Source organism: Balaenoptera ricei, chromosome 16 (genome assembly GCF_028023285.1).
Source record: "Balaenoptera ricei isolate mBalRic1 chromosome 16, mBalRic1.hap2, whole genome shotgun sequence".
NCBI classification, from domain to species: Eukaryota; Metazoa; Chordata; class Mammalia; order Artiodactyla; family Balaenopteridae; genus Balaenoptera; species Balaenoptera ricei.
The window spans coordinates 57935717-57961006 of NC_082654.1; the positions used below are offsets into that span (position 1 = coordinate 57935717).

Sequence of the window (25290 nt, forward strand, 5' to 3'; positions counted from 1 at the left end):
GTGCATAGGCTTTCCCTTGTGTGAACCTAACTGGGCAGACATGGTCCATGAAATGGCTTGTCTCGGTGAGTTTTAACCAAAATGGTGGGGAATGCCCCAGCAGCACAAGTTCAAGATGTGAGGCTCTCTGACCTAGCCCTTTAAATAGTGCAAGGAATGCACATTAATATAGAAAACAGGCTCTGTTGGTCGGCTCTGCTAACTCACTGTCAGGGCAGGCCAATGCAGGTTGTATGAGTAGACAGGCAGTTCAGATAAATGTCAAAATTGGTGGGTTTATGATCTTCTTAACCTTTCAAAGCTTATTTCACCATCAAGAGGCAGCAGGTAAGTCATTTCCAAAGACTTCTTCTCCCAAACTTCTTTCCTTTTCCATTGTTAAGTCAAGATGGATCCCTGAGTAGGTCTTTTACCTTCAAGGGTTTGGGAAGCCCTTCTTTGGGTCTAATTTTCTTAGAGTGGTCGCCACAGAAGAATCACTTGTGCAGCCTCAAGTCATTACTATCTGGCCGAGACAGATTGTGCTCAGAGCTCCTAGATTGGAAAGCCAAAGAGAATTCCATGAAACTATGTTAACATTATGCTTCATCATCGCAGCAGTAGACTTTCTAGAAACACCCAATCAGAGGGAGATGTTCCACCCAGTCTTTGGATGGACACAGATGTCAGTTCCTTAACAGACACAGAGAAGCATTAAGCCCACCACACACAGTAGTTCCATCCCCCCAAAGACATTAAATGGCCACATGAGGCAGATACTATCCCAAAAAACTCCAGTTCTTTTTCCTTCTTTTTTTCCTTCCAGTTTTATTGAGATACGATTGACATACAGCACTGTATAAGTTAAGGTGTACAGCATAGTGATTTGACTTACGTACATCATGAAATGATGACCCCAATAAGTTTAGTGAGCGCCCAGCATCTCATATAGATACAAAATTAAAGAAAAAGAAAAAACATTTTTTTTTCCTTGTGATGAGCACTCCTAGGATTTACCCTCTTAACTTTCATTCTTTTTTAAAGGTGCCCAATTTAAGGCACTCCAACTTCTAATTTTGACATCTCTTGATACCTACACCCCCCCCCCCCTTTACTCCCACATACTCTGATCTTCTGTGAAGCAAAGATTTTTTAAAAATTGTACAACGAAGTCAGAAGTGCCCCGAGACGCCCCGTGGGTGATAATGTCACCGTTGCTGGTCCCATCCCTGTCTATTTCCTCCCTTTGACATAGGATCAGTAATTCTTCTCTAATAGATAAAGCAAAAAAAGAAAAAAGACCCAAAGATGTCAGTGTGAGGGCAGGATTCATGGACTGCATAATGCATCAATTCCTGCTGCTTCTAGAATTTCAAGGGAAGAACTTTGGAAGAGGTAGAGGCTCAGGGCCCTGGGTATTTGCATTTTTTCCAGGGGTATTCTTGGAAACGATGACTCACCTGTGTGAAGATATTTATCCCTTTGATTCATGTTTAAACTCCACCACTTCTTATGCTGCAGTTCAGTGGATTATGAATATTTAACGTTGCACACACGGAAAATGAAGGTCAAGTTCTGCTCACTGGTGACTTCAGTGCTGGCTTTTGTCTCTAAAAGGCATGCTACCTGCTGTGAGCGGAGTAAAGCTGAAAGGTTATACATTGTTAAATTTTTCCTTAATGACTTTATCTGCTCCACAATGGCCGGTACACAGTGGGGGCACCTGCTGACTTCACCGGTCTTTGCTCTCCGCTTCTGGTATCAGCAGTGCTGTTTTGGGGGGTATGCACATTAGGAAGGGGAAGGGAAAAGCAGCACAAATTTTGGAGAGCATCCAAAATTTGGACCAGATTCCAGGCTAACAGTGGTGTTGCGATGTGAAAGGGGCCTTCCCCCAGTCGTTAGAATTTTACATTTGTACTCAGTGATTCATTCATTTTATATCCATCCATTCATCCATTCATTCGAGACAGCTTCAGTGTGATCATGCTGAATATTTTCCACACGGTCAAATTGCTTGAGGTTGGCTATGGTTAAAGAAAACTATCTTTAAGATTGCAGTAGAAATTGACCAGATTGTTTTCATAGTCTCTAAAAATAACATAGGCATCATTGATGTAATGGGATACCAAGAGCTTTAACAGAACTGGCTAGTTACCCCACCATTTTACCTGCCCAAATCTTCACACAGCCAGGCTCTAATCCCTTTGCCTAGAAATTCTCCTTAAAAGGGAAGAGAGGGCCGGGCGGTGGAGGGAAGAACATTCACTGATCCTGTGCTGTGTCAAGGTATAGCGCTAAGCACTTTAAAATGAATTATATGTGCAGTCTCATTAAATTCTCCTAGCAACTTGATAGGGTGGGTACCATGACCTTTCCCACTTTACACATGAAACTGCAACATTTGCCCAAAACCACGCAGCTAGTAAGTCGTGGAGCCAGGATTTGAATCCATGTGTCTGAAGGCACCTCTCTTCCAAGTCAGGAAGTAAAATTCCAGATGTGGAAGTGACTACGTGGGTTCAGTGAGATGTTTCAAGGGAGGTCACGTAGCCTCATCCTGCCAATTCATCTGTCTTGTTTTCTCATTTGTTCTTCATCTCCCCATTTCACACCTTTGGGGCCAAGTCTGCAAGGCAGCTGTGCTCACGAGGGTCCTGTGAGCCTTCTCACTGGGACGTGGGGCGTGTGGGCCATGTGCTGTCTCATGTCTGTTTGGGCCTTGATTCATTTCTTCCTAAACTGTGGCTCAAAAAATATTCTTTTCCCTTTCATCTCAGTGGAGTGGCAGCATTTTGTGTTGGACTAAGGTCAAGTTAGCAAAGAACAGGGAAAGTTGATCATGTCTTAAGGACTCCTCCGACTTAAGGGATTCTTTCCCGGTGGAAAGTCCCTTTGCCCTCCCCATCCTTACCTAGGTCTCTGAGCCAGTTATTTGGCAGACTAAAGTAGATAACCAGAGAGGCTCTGCTTCTCCATTAGTTTCTTTTATCTCTTTAGAGAGTTGCAGGGTATAGTTAATTTGTTATAGTTTTGTATTGTGTGCTTACAGAGTTAGTGCATTGTGTGCATGTCAAACCCGTGGACTTTAGGAAAATTTGATCCCAAGGAGGTTTCTTTGGAGGTCTTTGAAACCATGTAAGATATCCAGCCTCCACCTCCAGTCTTGTTATTACCCACAGTGCACATAGGTGTTGACCTCGTAGTGGGCACCTGGCAGAGCTGTGAGGGCAGTGTAGGTTACTTCCACGATAGTGCATTGTAACCTGTAAAGCACTGTGAATGCTACTTTCACTGTCACCATTGGCACACACCCTGCCCCATAGCAGGAACAGCTGGGCAGCCCGTGGCATCGAGAAGGAAGCTCACCATTTTATTCTGGACCCAGTTCCTTTATGGAACCTGATCTTTCTGGTAGTGTTCTGAGAAATCTGCTCCAGCTCTCCGCCTTTAGGCCCTTTTCGAGAAGTCGTGGCATGCATTTAACCTTCGTTGAGGAAGTCAACACAAATCGCTGTGTGTGTAAAGCATCTCCCTATTCTTTCTTTTTCCTTTCTAAATACTCCCTCCAATTTTCTCCATCCCTCACTGACATTTTTACTGCCAGGCTTTGGTTTGGAAAATTATGGGTAGGGAAAGTTCAAGGGCGGGGTGTTCAGAACAGCACTGCACATCTGTGAAGGGAGCACGACAGGAGAGCCAGCAGCTGTTGAAAGAATGGCATGTCAGATGGTGGAGGAGGCGAGCCCACTGCAGGCTGGGGGAAGAGGAGACGCCTTCGGGGCAAAGAGCCTGTAAATAACTCCCAATAGGAAGTCCTGTCCCCTTTCAGAATTTAACCTTGAATGGCAACCCTTGATTCTCAGGCATGGGAGCAACCCGAACTCAACCATCCTACCTCATCTGGTTTTGCAAATGGCCCTTCTTTCATCAGTGGGCTGTAAACCTGGTAGAGAAGACGGGTGTGCCAAGGGGGTAAGCACTCTTGTTCCTTCCGTCTTCCACGCTGTGCAGTGGTCTCGGCTTCCGTGCTCACTTCTCTCTTTGAGGGAGACACAGAGGCACCGCATGTGACCGCACTTAGAAGCATCAAGGGAACTGTTCATCTTTGGCGTTTCCTGAGGCAAAAATCAAGGGCTGTTAGGAGCGGGAAGGAAGATGGAGCTAGACCTTCCAGGCTTACTGCAAAAGACAACGTTAGAATAAAACGCTCGAACTTGAAGAGGCTTCAGAGTCCAGCCGGTAACACTGTTCCCTGCCCCTCAGCGTCCTCTCCTGCCGAGTGAGGGCTGAGTGACCTTCTCAAGGTCACTCAACCAGCCAGGGGCTGAGCTAGAGCCAGAAGTCAGAGCTCTTCCTGCCCAGTCCAGTCCAGTCCCTTCTCTACTTGATCTTTTGGTTTCTTTCTACTAAATAAAAAATGAATAAAGATGTGATAGTGAATATTATCCATTGACTAGCAATGCTGATAATGACCTTTTACACAATTCTGGAGTTTTAGGCTGTTATCTTGGGGGAAACTTTAGGGACACGGAAAAGAACAAAGATAATCCCAGGTGGAAAAGACCAAACCCAGCCAGGTGGGTTCTTGGGAGATTAGTTTATTTCATCCCCATTGGCAAGAGGCTTTGAATTTCTTGATTTTATGGTCCTGCTTTTCTTTCTTTCTTTCCTTCCTTTTTTTTTTTTTTTTTTCTGTACTATTTCAGAGGGGAAGTAAGAATTCAGCTCTGTTGTGGAAGGTTGACCAGGCTGAATGCATTGGTCTGGGCTGTTTGGAATTTGTTACACATAACTTTTGAGGACATTTTGCCCCACTGCTCATTTGTTTCTCCTATGAAAACACTATCTGATAACTATTTCTATAAATCCATACCTACTCTACCCTCCAAAATTAGAATGAATTATTTTTTCTCTTTTCACCACTCTCTAGAATTTAAAAAGAAACTCTTGGATTATCTGACACTCTCTCAGCCCTCTGCCTTTTTTTTTTTTTCTTTAAAAAGAATGATTGTTTCAGGGCAGATGAAGAAGATGCATTCCCTTTAAGACCCAGTTAGCTATTTGTGTCTTCTGCAATTAACATGTGTTTATACCACCAGAGGGCTGGATCTTCTCCCCATTGCGCAGCTCTGGTCCTTTACCTAAAGCCACAGCCAGACATGCATTCAGCAACTGCCAAGAGATCAGTACGGAAGCCAGCTGGAGGGAAAGGTTAGAGCTCAGAATGGTTTAATCCAAACTCAGGGACAGAACTCATGCTTAACACAGCCATGGTCATGCTGGGGTGTGGTGCTGACTGGTACAGCTTCATCACGGGGTTTGTGGGCTGCACACAGACGTGACCTCTGCCTTTGCTTTTATTCCTCTTGTCCTTCTTCCTGACAGCCTGACAAATTAAAGCTTTGGGGAGACCCTGGTCAGTGATGAGTTATTTGTGTTGTAAAAATAGAATCCATTGCAGTAAGGATGCCCTTGGGACTTTTTGGATGTACATGTCACTGCTCCCAGCATTTGGGAGAAGGGCATGTGTATGTTTGTGTGTGTGTGCATGCATGCGTGTACGTAGGGGACAATCCTGTCCCACCTGTAAATGGATGGGAAAGCGTAGCATGGGAGGATTGGCCACCAGTCTCATCATAATAACAGAGATGGGGCTGAGAGCCATGTACCTTAAAGGTATCAATAAAGTAATAGATGTATGTTAAGTACAGACTCTGTGTGAGACATTTTTCTAGGTATTAGGGGATTTCAAATACTATGTATAAGGCTAGATTTTTTTCCATCAAGATGTTTAAATTATATATATTTTCACAAGATTCAGGAAGTCCAGCCATAAAAATGAGGTAACAAAACATGATAACAAGTGAGGTATCACTAGGCTATATATCACCAATTTCTAATATGAGCTTTGCTAACAAAAAGTGCTGGAGGTTCAGAAGCTGAAAAGATCGCTGGATCTTATAGAGTGTTTTGGCCCTGGGGAGATTTTGAGTTGAGGAGACAGAAAACTCAGTCTCCCCCCAAACCTTTAGGAATCCATAGGAGGGGCTCTCATTATGGCACACACTTTGGCCTCTTGGATTTTGTTTTCAGTCTGTGCTGAGTCCAGAGAAGCCCTGCCTTGAAGTTGGCCACCGAGATTAAGGACTGAGAATGCTTTCAGAATGGCATAACAGAATCAGAAAAGCAAACTGTCTTTAGTGGTGGTAATACCTATTCTCCAATTGCACATGATGAAAACCTTTGGACACTTTCCAGAAGTGGCTGGCTGAAAGGCAGCTGCTCTGTCTTTTTGAAACTGAGGTCAGGGTGTAATGTGCCTTACAGGGGCCTCATTTATGAATTTGCCACGTGCAGAGCATCCAGGGGCGTGGGGGGATGACAGTCCTGGCTAAGTGAGGTCATGCTATGGGCAAACCCGCCACGGCTCAACCTGAGATGCTGGCCTGGAGACCAGCATTTGCCTGGAGGGCTGCACGGTGATTTTCGTGGGCTCTAGGTACTTTTGCCTTCTTGGGTCTCTTTCTCCAAAAAGAATATTAAAAGTTATGTTTTACTGCTGTGTTCCTATAAAGGTGAGTATAATCCAGGCTAGAGTCATTATGACCTATTCATTGTTATATTTATTGTTTTCTTCTGGTTTTAAAGAAATTGGAATTCAGCCATTTTTGTGGTTGGCTGGAAGTGTGGTGGGCCCTCAGCCTTGGGTCTGCGGTGCCTGATGGAGAAGTTGGCTCTTTTTCCTCCCTTCCTGTCAGCCCCAGCCGTCTGGAAATTTTCACAGATAAGAAAACATGCCCAGAGACAGACGCCTTTTACCACACCCCTCCCAGTGTCATCTAATTGTTTCAGATGAGAAAACAAAACTAAACATTCCATTTCAAACCACGTCTTGTGACTTGGCTTTGGGAAATACTAACGTCAGCAGCCCATCATTTAATCAAAAATGGCACCCGTGGATATGTCAATTTTTAAAAGAAAACCTAATAATCTTGCTTTCCTGTGGCGTTTTGGAGACACATGTGCTTTGTCCATTCTTATATCTGAAAATGAGTCTTGCCAGTGTAAGAGGTCTGTTCACTGAAAGTACCACGGTAAAAAAGACCATTTCCTGCACTGAGGTTTGCAAGCTCAAGTAGAAAGGGGTGGGCAGGTGTTAGAAATGAGGCAAGCAGGTATGTGAGGGCCAGGAGGAGCTGAGAGCCCAAGCCTTCCCTGAAATGACTTCCCAGCTCCGGCTGACTGTCCCCAAGCAAAAATGCAGACTCGTACAGGCAGATCTTCCCACGTTTCAGAGAGAAGAGAAGAAATTGGGCCTTCGTGTTGAATCTTCAGTTTTAAAATATTGCCCGTGACTCCACCACTTTTCAAAGTACTCTATGGGCCAAACAAAACACCTCCGTAGGCCGTTTTCAATCTCTGTTCTAAACTGTCTCTCTTTCTGGTCTTGAATTAGCTCTGCTCCCTGGGTGCCAGAAAATATTCTTAACTCTTGGACCTCTGTCTCCCAAAAAGGGGCCCTTCTCTCTCCATGGTGAGGAGTCCTTGGTCTCCACACGCCCCAGCTTGTTTCCCATTTAACACGTCTTCCAACGCTGCAAAAGTGAATGTCCACCTTTCTCTAGGCAAATACTGTATGTCACAGCAATAAATCACCCACAACTTACTGTAAATCCCCAAAGCTGCATATCACTAACTCTACATCATCCCTGAAAATAACGTCATTAGGACCTCATAAACATACACTCTGTTTATTTAAGAACTGCAGGAGTTTTTTAAACATGGTTGCTGAGTCACGAGAGTGTATTTTCCAGGACATAAATGGAAGTGAACATAACCCCCTTAAATTGTCAGATTCTTTATAAGAAAAGAGGCCCAAATCTGTCTGTTCTACTAGTGTATTAACTTGACCAAAACAGAGTTGATTATACTAAGCGTGTCAGTGTTGATCATTGCTCGAGACTATTTTCTGACTTGCTCGGCTAAATGGGCACATTGCATGAACCTTGGTTTAATTTCTAACATATGTGGGTATGAAAGCATGGGTTAACATAGATAAACCCTGGCTGTAGTTTCATCACCCTAAAAGTTTCCAATTTGCTGAGCGTTAGGGTCAACTGATGAAACTCTCATGTTATGGCCCCTTCAAAAACAAAATCGAAAGCACCTCTGGACCTTTCTTCCCAGATATGGTCTCAAGTCTGAGCCATATCGCTATCTCCTGACTTTTCACTTTTTACATGGAAACTTGGCAGTTAATTTTTGGATAGCATTAGGCTCTGCTTCAATATAGAACCCAGAGCTCAGATATTCTCAGAGCTGGAAAAGAGATGACCATTCCATTATGATAACCCTGATTCTAGTAGAGCTGCTTCATCAGTCTGGTGTCCAAATGGAAAAAACTCATACTACCTTTCACTGATCATGATTCTCTCAGGAGGAAACCACAGGTAGGGCTCCAGGGTCTACCTGTTCGACGTTGGAATCTACAGTAAGGCATTTGTCCTTCTCAACAAAGATATTCTACCCATGTTCCTAGTCATGCAGACCTCCTATTCAGACAGAGTCCCCGTTCCTTGCCTTGAGAGCTGGTGTTTTTACCTCGTCCTCCCAGCCCCCTCAGAAAATGCAGAAAATGAACCCACAGCCCAGTTTGAGATGCACTTGATCTTGATGCCCTAGAGGGAACTGCAGAGCCCGTATGTAGAGAAAGGTGAAGAACATGAGGCTACTGGATGACTCCACCTGGCACATCATGCGTTTTCCTCTAGCAGCGGGAGCGAGTGGGCGAGGAGTGCATTAAGGAGTTTGCCCTCTTCATAACAGCATGAACGGGAATAATGAGGCCAGGTCTGGAAAGAGCGGCGTTAATAATTGCGAAGTGCCCTGGGCAGCCATGCGGCCTGGCTGTGCCTTCGAGCGCAGTCTGTTACCAAGTACGTGGTGAGGCTGGGGGGTAGGCAAGGAGGGGGCACGGGTGCAAGGAGGGGGCACGTGGGGCCTGTGTGTCTCATGCATGCGTGTACATATGCTTGGAGGAGGACGAATGAGTAACAGTTGGGAGCTACGGCAAGTAAAATGATAGAAAGCACTGTGTGTAGATTACTGTGTACGATGGTGGTGGTTCTTCTGTGGGTCAAGCACCTTTTTGGGGATTTGATGAGCGCTATAGGAATTTTTGCCTGCCAGGGACCCTCGAGTTGGTCCATGAACCCTAAGCGAAGGATCTCTGCTCTGTAGATGATCCTTGGCTCCTCTGCTCGCTCATTCCTGTTTCTTGTGCCATTAGGATCAAGTGGCAGACAGAGGGCAGTCTTCATAGCCAAAGATTAAGCGGAGATTGGTGGGGAATCCTCTCCCCTTCTGCCATACAAAACACGTCTCAGTGTGAGTTTCTCTGCAGTGGATATCTCTTCTTGCGTCATACCCTTTCCCCCAATGCTTTTGAAATCTTGAAAATGTAGGGGCAATGCTAATGAGACTAGGGAAGGGAGGCCCTAGACCCCCCAGCTATTCCTTTAATACCAGGCAACACGGAAAGCAGTATGTAAAGTGGGATGGGTCTATAGGGCAGAGCCTAAATACTCTTTGTTTTCTGCATCTCTCATACATTGTGGGTAAGCACCTGTTTTTAGGGGAAATTTTCCTCCTTGATCTCTGAGTCAGGGATGCAAATAATCTCCAGCCAAAACCACTCCTTCTGAGACCCAGCTCTGGAGCACCAGGACCTGGGCATCGTTGGGGTGCCCAAACAGATGCAAAAAGCAGCTGCCACCTCTCCTCAAGGCTGTGACTCTTCCCCACCCCTGGAGAGTCGCTGGGGACCATTGTGGGTGCATCCGACCAGCCTTCAGACCAGTTTGACAGAAAACAGAAGAGTGGCTTCTGAGAGAAGCCCCATCTCCCCTTAATTCCCTGCCTCCTTTGGATTTCTTGTTGCCCTCACCTGTCTCCAAGCCGGTCGACTGTGACAGTTTAATTGGTGCAGGGAAGGCAGGATGGGGAGAAGCAGGCAGGGGTGACAGGCATTCTGGAAGACGGAGATTCCCCAGAGATGAATGAGGGGGGAACCCTGACAGACAGGCTTGAGAGGGCTGCGTGCAGGCAGAAGGTCACTGACCCTTGCTTGGAAAGAGCATTGAGTGAAGAGGAGACTTTTGCCAGCTCCCTCCTCCCAGAGCTGCCTGGGCCAGGATTGTACATTCATGTGTGTTGTCGATACCCCGTCCACTGAGGGGCAGGGAGGTCGGCTGGGGGGCTCTGGCTGGGAATGAGAATGGGTGGAAAGGAAAGGCAGTGCCGCCCAGTGGTTAGCAGCAGGCTCTGGAATCAGACCTTCATGGACTTAATCCTGCTCTACCACTTTAGTGCTGTGTGTCCTTGGGTAAGCTGGTTAACCTCTCCCAGCTTTGTGCAGTAGGGTGAAAATGGTGATGAGGGATGATGCTAGTGCCTTCCTTGGAGCAGTGTGTGGTGAGAATTAGGTGATGCATGTAAAAGCTCTTAGTATACTGCCCAGCATGAAAGTGGCCAAAAAAGCATTAGATATGATTGTTATTGTCCTTTTGAGGTTTGCTTTGAAACTTTAAATCAGGTCTTTAAATAGAGACACGATGTGAACACATTAAAGTTAAGGGGACAAAAAAACCCAAGATGTATTGCAAAGCAGTGACGTGATTAATTATCAAGGTAGTGGGCAAGACCTGAGTGTCTTAAAACTGCAAGTCTCAACTTGTTACTGATTTGTAAAAGCATTAGAGTGGGCCACAGCATTCATCTTTAAAAAAGGGAGATTGAACAGCCTTAGATAAAAATATTGCTCTGGAAGGTCAATGTGATTACGTGAAACTTTTCTTTCAGTAATATATACAGATCTCTATATACTGTGTAAACATAAGTGTGTACTGGTTTGTGATGTAAGATATATTTCTTCCTGTGGGTTTTGCTAAAAAGCAGCTTGAGAAACACAAGCTTTGAGTCCAGAGGAGGGCATGCTTTCTGGGCTGCAGTAATTTAGGGCATCTTCAGGGAGAAAGGGAGACTAGGTCTGGGTCCCCAGGCATGGGTGGAACTTAGATAATACAGAAGAAGGGGAGAGGGTGAGCAGTCCACAAGACCACTCACTTCTGACACCAACTGCAGGTTCAGGGAGCTCGCCAAACCACCCCCAGCTTTGATAATTTGTTAGAAGGACCACAGAACTCATTGAAAGCTGTTATGCTCACAACCAGTTTACTACAAGGAAAGGATACAGATTAAAATCAGCCAAGTATATGTGTTAGCATACGGTATTTGTTTTTCTCTTTCTATATACGGAGTCCAAGAAAAAATCGTTCTGATGAACATAGGGGCAGGACAGGAATAAAGACGCAGATGTAGAGAATGGACTTGAGGACACGGGGAGGGGGAAGGGTAAGCTGGGACGAAGTGAGAGAGTGGCATGGACATATATATGCTACCAAATGTAAGATAGATAGCTAGTGGGAAGCAGCTACATAGCACAGGGAGATCAGCTCGGTGCTTTGCGACCACCTAGAGGGGTGGGGTAAGGAGGGTGGAAGGGAGTCGCAAGAGGGAGGGGATATGGGGATATACGTATGCATATAGCTGATTCACTTTGTTATACAGCAGAAACTAATACAACACTGTAAAGCAATTATACTCCAGTAAAGATGTTAAAAAAAAAAAAAAAGTGAAAAAGAAATCAGCCAAGGGAAGAGACGCACAGGGCAGACACAGGGAAATACCAAGCACAGAGCTTCCACACTGTTCTCTCCCTTTGGAGTCAAGGCAGTGGCACTTTTCCAGCATTGATGTATAACAGCGTATGAGGAATTTTGCAAACCTGGGAAGCTCACTGAACCTCAGAGTTTTTACTGGGACTCAATCACATAAACCTGGGTGACTGCTCACGTGGCCGGCCTTACTCTTCAGCCACTTTGGAGCTTGACAGATTCCACGTGACCCAAAGCCTCCACGTATATCACACTGTTGGACTTTCTTGTGTGGTTTACCACCCTCCCCCTGCTCCCAATCTTATTGTTACTACCTGGCTGACCCAAGACCCCCCAGGCAAAGACTTTGTTCAGACATGACATCCCAAGGACTGAGAAAATGCCTCCCAGCAGCTGAGGGCCAAGGGCAGACTTCTCTCGGGCAAGGCTAGCATCTTTACAGCAGTCAATGGGGGGACTGGGCTGGCTGGAGGAGGAGTCTCTCTTGGAGAAGACTGGGGGTGGGTCTTTCGATCACACGCATGAATAGTAGAGGAGAGGGAAATACCACTTTAGAAAATGTGGTGTTTCCCCGGTCTGTTAATGTCAGCAAAATCACCATTGAATGTGATTATCTGTCCCCTCGGTCCCCGTGTACACCCAAGCTGAATAACTTGTCAGGTGAGCCTGCAGCTGGTAAAATGAAACTGGGCACAGGGGCCAGGAAGGGGGCTGCTGGATGCATGCTCCCCATGTGACCGAGCTGCCCAGGGCACAGTGGGCCTCTGTTTTCACCCCATTTGCTGCCATCTCAAAGTGACCAGGAGTCTTCCTGTGCCCTGTTCCTTTGCAGACCCAGTGGATGGGTCTCCAGGTGCCCTTGGCAGCTTTGGTAAGGAGAACATCTGTCTCCCTGCTTCAGTTTAACTTCCCTACTACTGTAAGGCTTGATGAGGTCAAAACCAGAAAACACTGAGGCCTCAAGCTGGGGATAAAATGCAGATCCGGTGTATCATCAGGCCATGCTACCTGCTTGCCACCTGACAAATGAGACAATCTCCAGCCAGGGACGGTTTGTAATTGTGCAATCAAATTAACTTGGATTTCAGCTTAATGAAGTGCTTAATGTCCCGAATGAGGCCGAGCCCTAATAATTAGAGAAACAAACTGGACCCCAGGAAAGCAAAGAACAGACTTCAGTTAATGCCTATTAGTATTAATTGTGCTTGCAAAATAAACCTTTTCAAATATTTATCCTCTCATGTGAGGCAATCCAATAGTTTTGCTGTATTTTTGCTAAGGGGCTTTTCTGCTGTGGCTCATCAACAGGACAGTGGAAAGAACATTTTACTGGAAATGTCTGCTGAACTCTACATCCTAGGACATATTTCTTAACTTCACAGGATTTCAGCTTTCTCAATTGGACAATAAGAAAAATCCTCCTCTCTTTCTCTGAAATTCCCGTTTTTTCCCCCTAGAAGTGTTTTGTTGTAGTAAAACAACTGATACTCTGGAGGCAGGTAGACCTGGTTACAAATCCTGACTCTGTCACTTACTAGCTGTGTGACCTTGGGAAAAAATTAACCTCTCTGAGCCTTTGTTTCCACAACTCTAAATATGGATAATAATCATTCCTGCTCCTTAGTTCTGAGAACAGTAAATGAGATACTGCACATAAAGCACGTACTACAGGACACAGGACATACTGGCACTTATTAAATCTGATGATGATAATATAAATGTGAAATTATTTTCAGTATGAATTATACATCACTAACTTGGTATCAGTAATTTTTATTTTCATTAAGATGATGATTTCACTCTTGTTTAGAAAATGACTGATGATTCAGTAATTAACTCAAGAAACATTTATTGAATGGGTATTCTGTGCCAGGCACTACATTAAGCGCTGGGCACTTACCGATTGTAGTGTCAGAGGGAAACGGGCAATAAACATGTCGACAAATAAATAAATAAGTTGATGATCATTGCTGGGAAAAAATAAAACTGGTGATGGGAAAATCAAGGTTTCTTAGCTTTTTTCGTGCTGAGGACTCCTTTGGTGGTCTTGTGAAGACTATGACCCCACCTTTCACAATATTTATAAATGCATACTATAAAAACATTGGATTACAAGAAAACCAGTTATATTGAAATACAGTTATCAGAATATAAAAACAAATTCATTTTTGAGGATGTGTGCTTCTTGATTAGTGCATTATCAAGACCAAGAGCAACAGTTCTAATACACCTCTATAATTTTAAAGTAGGATTCATGTAAATGACATTTTGAGATATCTGCCTCTGTTATAATCATATATGTAACTATCTGGGATTTTTTATTGATAACAAAGTTAGAAGTATCATTAATATTCTTCTAGTTTGTCATTCATATATATATATATATATATATATATATATATACATATACATACACACACACATGGAAATGGCAAATTTGAGTTAGAGGTTCATAAAAGTAAAGATGTAATTTTTCTCATCCAAGTTCATGGACTTCCTAAATATTATCCAAGGACTTCTTGGGACTCTGTGGCCCCTGGGTAAGAACCTTGGCAATAGAGAGTGATTTGTGATGGGGGCTGAGCTGTTTACTGAGAGATGAATCATGTGATTTCTGCTTTTAAGAAGCCATTCTGGACATATAGATGAACAGAATAGAATTGAGAGTTCAGAAATAAACCCATGCATCTGTAGTTGATTGATTTTTTTTATAAGGGTGCCAAAATTACTCAATGGGGAAAGAGTAGTATTTTTTTTAAAAAGGTGCTGGGACAACTGGATAGCCATTTGTAAAAGAATGAAGTGTGTTTGACCCTTACCTTACATCATATACAATATTAACTCAAAAGGGATCAAAGACCTAATGTAAGAGCAGAAACTATTAAACCTTTAGGAGAAAACATAGGGGTCAACATTTGTGGCATAGATTTGGCAGTTAATTCTTAGGTATGATACCAAAAGCATAGCAACAAAAGAAAAATATAGATAAATTGAACCTGATCAAAATTTAAAACTTTGGGTTTCAAAAGACACTACCAAGAAGTGAAAAGACAACACAGAGAATGGGAGAATACACTTGCATATCGTGTATCTGATGAGACTTGTATCTAGAACACATAATGAATTCCTACAACTCAGTAATAAAATACAACCCAATGAAAAATTGGAGCAAAGGATAGATATTCATTAACACATTTGTCATCATGGAATTGCAAATCAAAACCACAATGAAGTACCACTTCACACATACTAGTATGGCTGTAATAAAAAAGATAGCTCATAACAAGTGTTGGCAAGGGCAAAGATGTGGACAAACTGCAACCTTTGTAAGTTGCTGATGGGAATGTAAAATGATGCAGTAGCTTTGGAAGGCAGTCTGGCAATTCTTCAAAAAGTTAAACATGGAGTTGCCATAAGACGTGGCTATTCCACTCCTAGGTATATACCCAAAAGAAATGAAAATATATGCTTATGTAAAACTTGTACCTGAATGTTCATAGCAGCATTATTCATAATAGCCAAAATGTGGGAACAACCTAAATGTCCATCAGTGGACAGTTGGATTAACATAATATGGTATATCCATGCAATGGAATATTATTTGGCCATAAAAAGGAATGAAGTACTGTTACATGCCACAACACGGGTGAACCTTGAAAACACTGCTAAGTGAAAGAAACCAGTCACAAAAGACCGCATATTATATGACTTCATTTATATGAAAGTCCAGAATAGGCAAATATATAGAGACAGAGGATAGGTTAATGTTTGCTTTAGGCCTTGCAGAGTGGGAAGATTGGGAATTGATAGCTAAAGGATGCAGGATTTCTTTTTTTTTTTTTTAATAGATTTCAGCTGTTTTATTTTATTTACTTTTTAATGTTTATTTGTAAATTTTTATTTATTTTATTTTTGGTTACGTTGGGTCTTCTGCGTGCGGGCTTTCTCTAGTTGTGTCGAGTGGGGGTTACTCTTCGTTGCGGTGCGCGGGCTTCTCATTGCAGTGGCTTCTCTTGTTGTAGAGCATGGGCTCTAGACCGCAGGCTCAGTAGTTGTGGTGCACGGGCTTAGTTGCTCCGTGGCATGGGGGATCTTCCCGGACCAGGGATGGAACCCGTGTCCCCTGCATTGGCAGGTGGATTCTTAACCACTGTGCCAGTGGGGAAGTCCCTAGGGTTTCTTTTTTTTTTTTTTTTTTTAAGACAGTGAAATAGAAAGTCTTATTTATTTATTTATTTATGGCTGTGTTGGGTCTCCGTTTCTGTGCGAGGGCTTTCTCTAGTTGCGGCAAGTGGGGGCCACTCTTCATCGCGGTGCACGGGCCTCTCACCATCGCGGCCTCTCTTGTTGCAGAGCACAGGCTCCAGACGCGCAGGCTCAGTAATTGTGGCTCACGGGCCTAGTTGTTCTGCGGCATGTGGGATCTTCCCAGACCAGGGCTCGAACCCCTGTCCCCTGCATTGGCAGGCAGATTCTCAACCACTGCGCCACCAGGGAAGCCCAGGGTTTCTTTTTTGAGGTGATGAAAATGTTCTAAAATTGAGTGTGGTGATCGTTGCACAACTCTGTGAATATACTAAAGACCATTGAATTGTACACTTTAAATGGGTGAATTGTGTGGTATATGAATTATAACTCAATAAAGCTGTTAGCAAAAATAGTCATTTTGATTGTGATGCAGAGAAGAGAGCGTAAAGCACAAGATTTTTATCTTGCAAAGAGTATTTGGGAGGCTGTTTCATTAGTTCCAGATGAGAGGGTGATGTCTTGGGCTAGGAGCGAGGCAGTGGAGGTGGTGAGCACATACTGTGGGGTATCATGGAAAGAATGTGCTGTTTAGTTGAAAATAGAAGTCAGGAGTGACTTCTAGGTTGTGAACCTTAATAACTAGTATTTTCCTTACAGAAGACCAGAGTTTCAGTTCCAGTCTGTAGAAATATTGAGAGGATTAGTGGTAGACCTGAACACTACAAATTTCAGAGAGCTGGGTGGCAAGGTATTATCATCATCAATTTCATTGTAACTTTTAACAGAGAAGAGTATTCATTGTGTATATGCATACACACATATTTACATGCATACTCATGCATTTTAAGGCAACAACATAAAAACCACACACTTCAGAAAGCCAAGGCAGGGCAGAAAGAATGAACCACTAACCTCACTACTTCTCATGCCAATGCAAATTTGTTCAGCGGAAAGAGATCAGCGTAAGTAGGAAAGGATCTATTCAAGAATTTATGTATCTTAAACATGTTCATCAAGCATAATGTGTCAGTACTCCATTCCTTTTTATGGCTGAATAATATTCCATTGTATGGATATAACACATTTTGTTTATCCATTTATCTGTTGATGGGCATTTGGGTTGTTTTCACCTTTTAGCTATTGTGACTAATGCTGCTGTGAACATTTGTGTACAAGTATTTGTTTGAACTCCTATTTTCAATTCTTACATACCTAGGAATAGAATTGCTGGGTCATCTAACAATTTGAAATTTTTGAGGAATCACTAAACTGTTTTCCACAGTAGTTGTACCATTTTACATTCCCACCAACAATGTGTGAATTGTCTACATCCTTGTCAATGCTTGGTTTTTTTTCCTATTTTTTTGTTTTGTTTTTGTTTGCTTATAGCCACTATTCTTTGCCTTTGATTTCTGGAGTAAAAGCAGCTTACGCTCAGCATTTGATTCCCACCCTGGTTCATGTGAGGGAGTTTGCTCCATCTACCATGACAGTTTTAGGAGTGGGCCAGCAGGGCAATGTGGGAAGAGCAGGTCTGCCTCTTTCTAGGAGTGTAACCTTGGGCAAGTTATAATCTCTGTGAGTCTTAGTCATTTCGCCTGTACAATGGCCATGATACTACCTACCTTAACACTAAGGTGAAGATATGAATAACTTCCTAGCACATGCCTAGAAGATAGTAGGCTGAATAAATTATCTTCTTTCTCAACAGTGAATACCAGTAGAGGGAAAGAGATGGATTTTAAATAATCTGCTTTTAAATTCTTATTATTTTTGGTATTGAACTTTATCATAGAGTGTTTTCTTTGCAGTGGGTTTCCTGCCAAATCATGCTTGATTAAATTAATACTGAAATTTTAATATATTTATTCTCTATGTGTATACCTGTTGCTGGGGGTGAGAGGGATGAATCTATATGACAAAATCAGGAAGATAAACTGGGCTACCTCTTGATCTTGAGATTCCTCAGGTGGGTGACCCATCTTTGTTTACTTTCCACAGTATCCATGGTTCAGGATGGACTTGGAGTGGTTATTGATCAGAACGTGGCCTTCTTATCATTCTAACAAAATGAAAAAGCTGTGGCCCACAAGCTGCTTCATTAACTTTGGAAAAGTCAGCAACTATTTATATTACTCATGATGTAAACCTGCATCCCTACATAAAAATTTCAGCTACATCTTCTAAATAACACCCACTGATAAGTCCCAGCGATACAGTTTTCACGGTGGATTTTTTTTTTTTTTCTTGGTCTCACGCGCTGTAGGTCCTCACATGGCAAGTGCTGAGGGCCACTCCTCCCTTGGGGTTTGGCCCTGATGGAGAGAGGTGCCTCGTGACTACAGGTGGCTTGAGCTGGAATTTCTGATCACTGGTGGTGGTTAAATAATGGGAGAGAATGAGAAAAGCAGGAAGAGTGTTTAGGCCCAATGCCCAAATAGCTCAGAGCATGGTAGACCAAGGAGACTCCTGGACAGACTAATAATTTTGCATGCCTTCAAATTGATATTCTTTACATATTTATTAAATATTTATTTAGCGAAGAGACTAAGCTTCCTGCTGGGGAAGAGAAGGAGGGGGAGGAAGAAAACTGCTGCAGAGGTACCTCTGAGGCTCTGACCAGCCACCTCAGCAGTTCAGAGAGCCTCTCTTGGTCTTTGAATTTGTCCTTACAGAATCTTACCTCCTCACAAGTGGATTGTCCATGTCTTCTTCCTAATCATGCGTAGTCAGTACTCTTGCTGAAAATCCCATTTTTTTATTGTGTTACTTTTCCATTGATCTCTCGGGCATCTTATACATTGACCCCCAGGACACTGACCGGTTGGCCCAGCCCCTAATTCATCTCTGGCCAAGAATTTTCCAAAAAGTTTTTAATGAAATGCTTACTCTGTGGCAGGCATTGTGCTCAGCCCCGTGTAAATGTCACCTTAATTCATCCTCACAGCAGCCTGTAAGGTGGGCACTAGTATTACCCCCATTACAGGTGAGGAAACCAGGGCACAGAGAGGTTAAAGTGGCAGCTAGGATGTGGCACAAGGAGGATTTGAATCCATGTCTTTAACTTTAGTCCCTACATGTGTCTTGGGCAAAATTGCGTATTATTTCTTTCAAAGTCAGGATTCTAGATCCTCTGATAATGATAACAAGTGAAAGCAGTTTGGGGACAATTTGATCCTAAAATATCACATGTACCAACCCTAGTGATTTATTTCAGAGCGAAAACGGTTATAATCACTAAGTATAAGTATACATGTAATGTAATTCTTTCTGAGAACCGGTGGGAGCTACCCATCTAGAAAGGTGGTTCTGTTTTAATTTGGTTCCTAGGAAGTTAGCATTGTGTCATAATTCGCATTCGGCATTACTCTCCAAGTCCCTGACTGACCAAAGCTTTAGAATGATGGGACTCTGAAGTTCGCAGGCATCTTGGGGGGCCTGGTGAACCTCAGAACCAGAACCTGGGTTTAGTCAGACGCTCAGCAGAGAAAGTAATTAATCGCTTTTCCTATCTGCAGCTAATTACCAAAAAAATGCCAAGAACCTAACAGAAAATTTTCCACCTTCTGCTTTTCTCCATGGACTTTAAATTGCTTGATATTCTGTCTGTTTCCAGGGTGTTGACGTCAGTGTTAACGGCATGCACAGAATAATTATCTAATATGCCATAAACTCCATGCTATGGTCTGGCAAAGGAAATGACTGCCCCAGGGAAAGGGGAAGTTGGATTATATAAAAAAGCAATAAGCTTTTCCTTAATTACTCCCTAAGAAGGAGAATTCTAGCTTTTAAGATAAACTAAAAGTACAAAAATAGCATATTTTGCAACGATGGAAGTGCATCTCTCTCTTAGAATACTAAAATTGTTTTCTGGACATTGGCTGTTTGTAAAATGGAGACCATAAGAATCTCCAGTTATGCCCCCAGGAGTGTGTGGCCGTCCCAATATCCCCCCCCCCCCCTTTTATCTGAAGCCCCTCCTTATGGGGTGAACAGGTTTCCTCAGAGCCGATATGATTCATTCCTCTTCTCTCCTGAAAGCATCAAGTCCTGGGCTGAGCGAGGGAAGGATAAATGACTCCCAGTAGCCATGTTGTAAGTTACTTAGTGCTAGTTGTCAGTTCTTTTCTCCCTGGGAAGGGTTTGAAATGAGATTGTTTTCGACAGACTGTCCATGATAAATGATTTTCTGAGTAAGAAATTGCTTTCAGTGCTGAACCTCACCAAATCACCCTGACAGATGTTTGTGGCTGCGGGGGACATTCTGTTGCCATCTTATGCTTGGGGGGGGAGTGGGAGGCTTGGATCTCCAGGCAGAATGGGTCCGATAGGCTGTCTCCTGGGTGATGACAAAAGAGGGACAGGGATCTTTGTTTCTGGACTGTGCATTTCCTCAGCTCCTTTCTGCTGATGTTAACCTTTTAGCTGAAAATCCAGAATATTTGAGATCCGAGAGAAAAAGTAGATAGACTAAAGGAATGGATACATCTGTTAGTTCTGGGCTCTGCTGTTGTTTCCATGTTAGGAGTGAAGCCACTAGTATCAGTTATAAATAGAACAGCGATATGTACACACAGCGGGGGCATGAACCTTCTAGGCGATGTTCTCAACCTCTTTATTAGTCTGTGACCCTTCCTGAAAAATCGTAAAAAGAGCATGCGCTCCTTCAATATTATTTAGCATTTCAAAAGAGATTAAATACCGTGTCTAAAATCACAAAGGGCTGGTGGAGCACGCCTGTTCCAGCTGTTCAGAGCCCTCCTTCCTCCCCTAGACTCTGGGAGAACGTGGGCCTCCTGCGTGATGGTTGCATGTCTCTTGGCAACAGAGGTCCCAGGGCGTTGGTGGGAAGGTACCTCCAGAGCTAGAATCTGGGGTCTCAACGGCAGCATCACGGAGTTGTTTAGTCAATGCCCAGGTGAGATGATGACCCTTCGGGAGGGGCCCATAGTGCTGTCTGAGCTGTGGACGGGGCCTCAGCAGTTTCGGTTTCAGAGGAGGTTGTTCCCCTCCTCTATGTGGGCATGTGGCCACCGTGGCCCCTTGGCTGCCTGCCGGGTCCTGGTCCTGAAGTCACAGGAGGAGGGCCACAAATGCCTCTCCAGTGATGGTTACACGGTGGCCCACGGCCCAGGGCAGCCCTGTGAGCTGCCTGTGGCCAACTGCAGGAGGGTCACAAGCCTCCTGCTGCCTGGGTTCAGAGAGGAGACACAGTGGGATGCTGTACTCTGAGGGCCTACGCTAGGGAAGAACTGGCTCCCAGGTGGGTGGGGGCAACAGCACACCCCAGAAAATTACTTGGGATACCAGTTGGCTTCCGTTGTGACTTCAGAAGCCAGGTCTATTGAGAGCTTACTGGTCATGGTGGTCTCCTGGGGCAGGTGGAGGAGGATGGGCCATGCTCCCCGTCCCCACCTAGTTCTTCCTGAAATGATACCCCATCTTCCTAATAGCCTCTTTTTATACACACACATGGGTAAACTGAGGCCTGAGAGGAAATATACATGCCAAGACCACCCGGTTGGTCAACTTCAATGCCAGCCTGTTTTGCGGCAACGTCCATTCCCCTCTGTCTGTCCTCACCCTGCTCGGATCGTCTCTGCTTGGTGAGCCCAGTGACATTCTCCCCTCTCTCAGGATACTGCAGGGGAGGACTCAGTAAGGCAACATCGCTAGTAAAGCTGAGAGTCAATAGCCTAGCACCGCCTACTGGATTGACATTTTTCATGCATCCATCAAACACTTATTGAACCTTATTATGCACCAGGCTCTGTGCTGGGCGGTGGGGCCACAGAAGAGAATAGAAAAGGTTTCCTGCCCCTGAGGGGCTCATAGTCGCAAATGGAATCTGACAACTGATGGTAGTGGTAATAACAGCAGCAACAAAAGTGTATTGAGTGCTTACTCGGTGCTCGCCCGCAGTCGAAGCATTTCCTTCTTATCAGCCCATCTAAGCCTCACCGCTATCACCATCCTCACTTTATAGGTGAGGAAGCTGGGCTTCAGAGAAGGTAAAGAGCTCCCCAAGCACCACGTCGGTAATGGGTGGCACCACCGCCACCTGAATCCTGGGAGCTCCAGCTCCAGGGATGGATGCTCTAAATTGGCATTCCAGCTGAGGTGGGTCTGGGACAGGGTGGGTGTAAGGGGAGGGAGCGGTCAGCACCTTGGTGGGTGAGGAAAAGCTGCTCCAGGGAGCTGATGCTTGAGCTTGGGTCCTGAGTCTTCCCAAGGTGTCCTGGTCTTCGGCATCATCCACTGGGCTCAGGTTCTAGGTTCTGGGATTGCCCCATAGCCCTTTCTTGTAGTGTGAGGACCCTGCAAAGGAGGTGAGTTTTCCAGTGTTCTCCCTCTAGATCTAGGGACTTGGGAGCTGTATGCAGAAAGGAGAATTTGCATATCTATGTGCTCAGCTCTGTTTTCAGAACAGACTTTCAAAGTCACCGTAGTGTGGGATCAAAAGCCTTTTAGGAACCTTTCAGAAGTAATGTGGCTCCTCTCCCAAACTGGGGTTAAGAGTCATGGGCCTTGGACCATGCCTTGTTGGTTAGAATAGAGATTGGAATAATTGACTCTCTGTTTTGGGAGCAGACACATCTAGGGCTTATTAGATGAGCTGAACCCCAGGTGTGTCTGGGTCCATGAAACTGTAACCCCAGATGTATGGCAAATATGGCAAGAGGAGAGAGACAGAGTCAGAGATCGAGGCAGACCAGCGCATGGAAAGCTCCCCTTTGTCTGTGCCCCAGCTTTAGCAGCAGGCCGATAGCAGACGCGTGGCAGGAAAAGCTGTCCAGACCCTTCTGTGAGCGCCAGGTTCGTGCTGGGAGAGGCAGTTGGCTTGCTCAAGGACCACCCTCTTCTGGAACTTGTCTGATGTCAGGTGGGTATACCAAGTAGTGACACTTCCCATATACTTACTGTCCCGAATCTCTGGCTCGTTGGGCTCTTTGGTCCTGCAAGTGAGCCAGCATCACCAAGGTGCTCCTCTTCACTTTGCCCATGACCTCTGCCTAAGGTCACCCTCCTTGAAAATGTGCCGCCTAGGGAAGTGGCCCTCGGTCAGGGGACAACCCCCCAGAACTGAGGAAGGACAGGAGGCATGGCCGCCATCACCCTGGCAGTGGCTCTTGGAACCTTTGACCTGACCCTCCTGCCTTCTGGGTTTCCTTCCACCATGTCTCCGTGTCCGATCAGGAAGGTGTCCTAAGAGATCACCACTGTCATGTGGTTCTCATTCTTGGTTCATCCTGGGCACATTCTCACTCTCCTGCCATCTCTTTTAAACTTGTTTTGTTAAAGACAGTTTCTTTAACTGGAGAGTAAGGCTGATAAGTACGACTTTAAAGATGACAGTACAGGTGGGCAGGAATTACCTGAGCAGTGCCAAGGTGAGCAAGTGGCCGGGTCAGTATCACCCAAAAAACCAACATAGTCTCTCACAACATGGTCTGATGAGAAAAACTATGACGACTATAAATGGCTTCCAAATTATGGTTCTTCATAGCCAAAGAGAAATGTCATAAGTATTTAAACGCAGTTCAACTCTGCAGTAGCACACACCAGATCCAATTCATAATGTAAAGTCAGACATCTAGAGAACGGCAATCAGCTCCAATCCCTGACCTAGTCTCAGCTAATTACACTAAAGGTTTTTTTTTTTTTTTTTCTTTTTTCTGGGGGTCAGGGCAACTTTGCCTTGGGAAGCAGAAATGCAGAAATGGGGTCCTCTTGTCCCCAGTGTTTTCCTGGCCCTATTTCCCTGGAATCTGGCCAATAAAACAGGAGCCAACTAATCAGGATGTTTCTGGATTTATTGCTGCTGTTCTGGAAGCCCCAGCAGCCAAAGGGTCTAGAATCATTCCGTTGGCGTTCACCCCAGAGGGCCAGCTGGCTCAGGTAGAACCAGGCTGTCTTTGGGGTGGAGAAGATGTGATCTTGCAGCAGGACCCCTGGTGGCTGGCTATGCAGGCTCCCTCAGGTCACTTTAGTACCTTTACAGTGATGCAGCTTCGCATTTTACGTGACTGAAATATTCAGACCTCGCTTATCATATTATGTTGGGTGGGAGGGGGCAGTAGGTTAGAGTGGGTGGGGAAACAGAAGGTTGGAGGTTTATTTGAATTCAGATTGGGCATTTCACTATGAGATCCATAAAAATGATTATAATCTAATATGATGCTCAGAAAAGAGGGCTCCTACTATCTGATTCTTGTGGATTTCCTAGGGACCGTCCCAGCCTGATTGTCTTTGTAGAATAGTGACCTTTATCTGTAACAAAGCCTGAGACGCACCTCCCAAAGACAGGAGAGCAAGTTCACTGCTAATGAGCCTAGATTCACCTTTTTTCTCCTGTAGAGAGGATTTTCATTTTGCTTCTTCTGTAGATGAATGCTATGTGCTTTCATGTATTATTTTGTTTAATCAATTAATAATCCTGGAATGAAGATGTTATTATCATCATCATTTTACAGATGAGGAAACGGAGGCTCAGGGAAGTTAGGACGCTGGTCTAAATTCATACAACCTGTAAGTGACAGAGCTGGGATTTGAGTCTACCTGGCTCCAAAGTCCAGACTCTGCCACTCTGCATCGTGAATGTCCTTGTGATGCAGTGGTTAGGTAGGTATGGAGTAGTTCTTTAATGCTTAATGCTTTTTGGAAGGTGGTGGTGGACATAGACCTCCTTAAAATTTTTATGAAAACTGTAGACCTGTGGGTGGGCAGAGAGTCAGGGTACACCTTGACCCCACAGTTTTGCACTCAATTTCCAGCAGTCTAGGGGACTGTGGACCCCATCTGTGGATTATGTACGCCTAGGGGAGTCCTGGGATCTCAGGTTAAGCTAATTAGGGTTTGGGGAGCTTCATTAAAAGTAAAAGATTCATGGAAATTCCCTGGCAGTCAGTGCTTGGGACTCAGAGCTTTCACAGCCAGGACCCAGGTTCATTCCCTGGTCGGGGAACTGGGATCCTGCGTGACGCATGGTGCGGCCAAAAAAAAAAAAAGTAAAAGATCCATTGACAATTTTTAAAGAAAATGATTGGGTGATTGGAAGACCATTTCCAGAAATTTCCTTTTGGTTCTTTAGGAATAAAGAGCAGGGAAGGAGAAGGAGGATGGAGGGGAAATGAGAGAAGGGAAGAGGAAGCAGGATGGATGGCATTAAGGAATTATCCAGCAAGCAGTAAAAGCAATTTGCACTGTGAATAATTAAGGTTGTTCAGCCCCTCCGGAGTTGGCTGAAGCACCATTCACAAGCACTTTCTTCTTTCAGGTTAAAATTAATTGGAGTGTTGGTTTATTTATCTTTTCCCTCAGTAAA

At 44.4% G+C, this 25290-nt stretch overlaps 1 protein-coding gene across 14 annotated transcripts in view; it reads left to right on the forward strand.

Annotated features, from left to right (window-relative positions):
- Positions 1 to 25290, forward strand: part of KCNMA1 (potassium calcium-activated channel subfamily M alpha 1) — a 786057-nt gene that overhangs the window by 407246 nt on the left and 353521 nt on the right. The gene's annotated exons all lie outside the window — the stretch shown is intronic.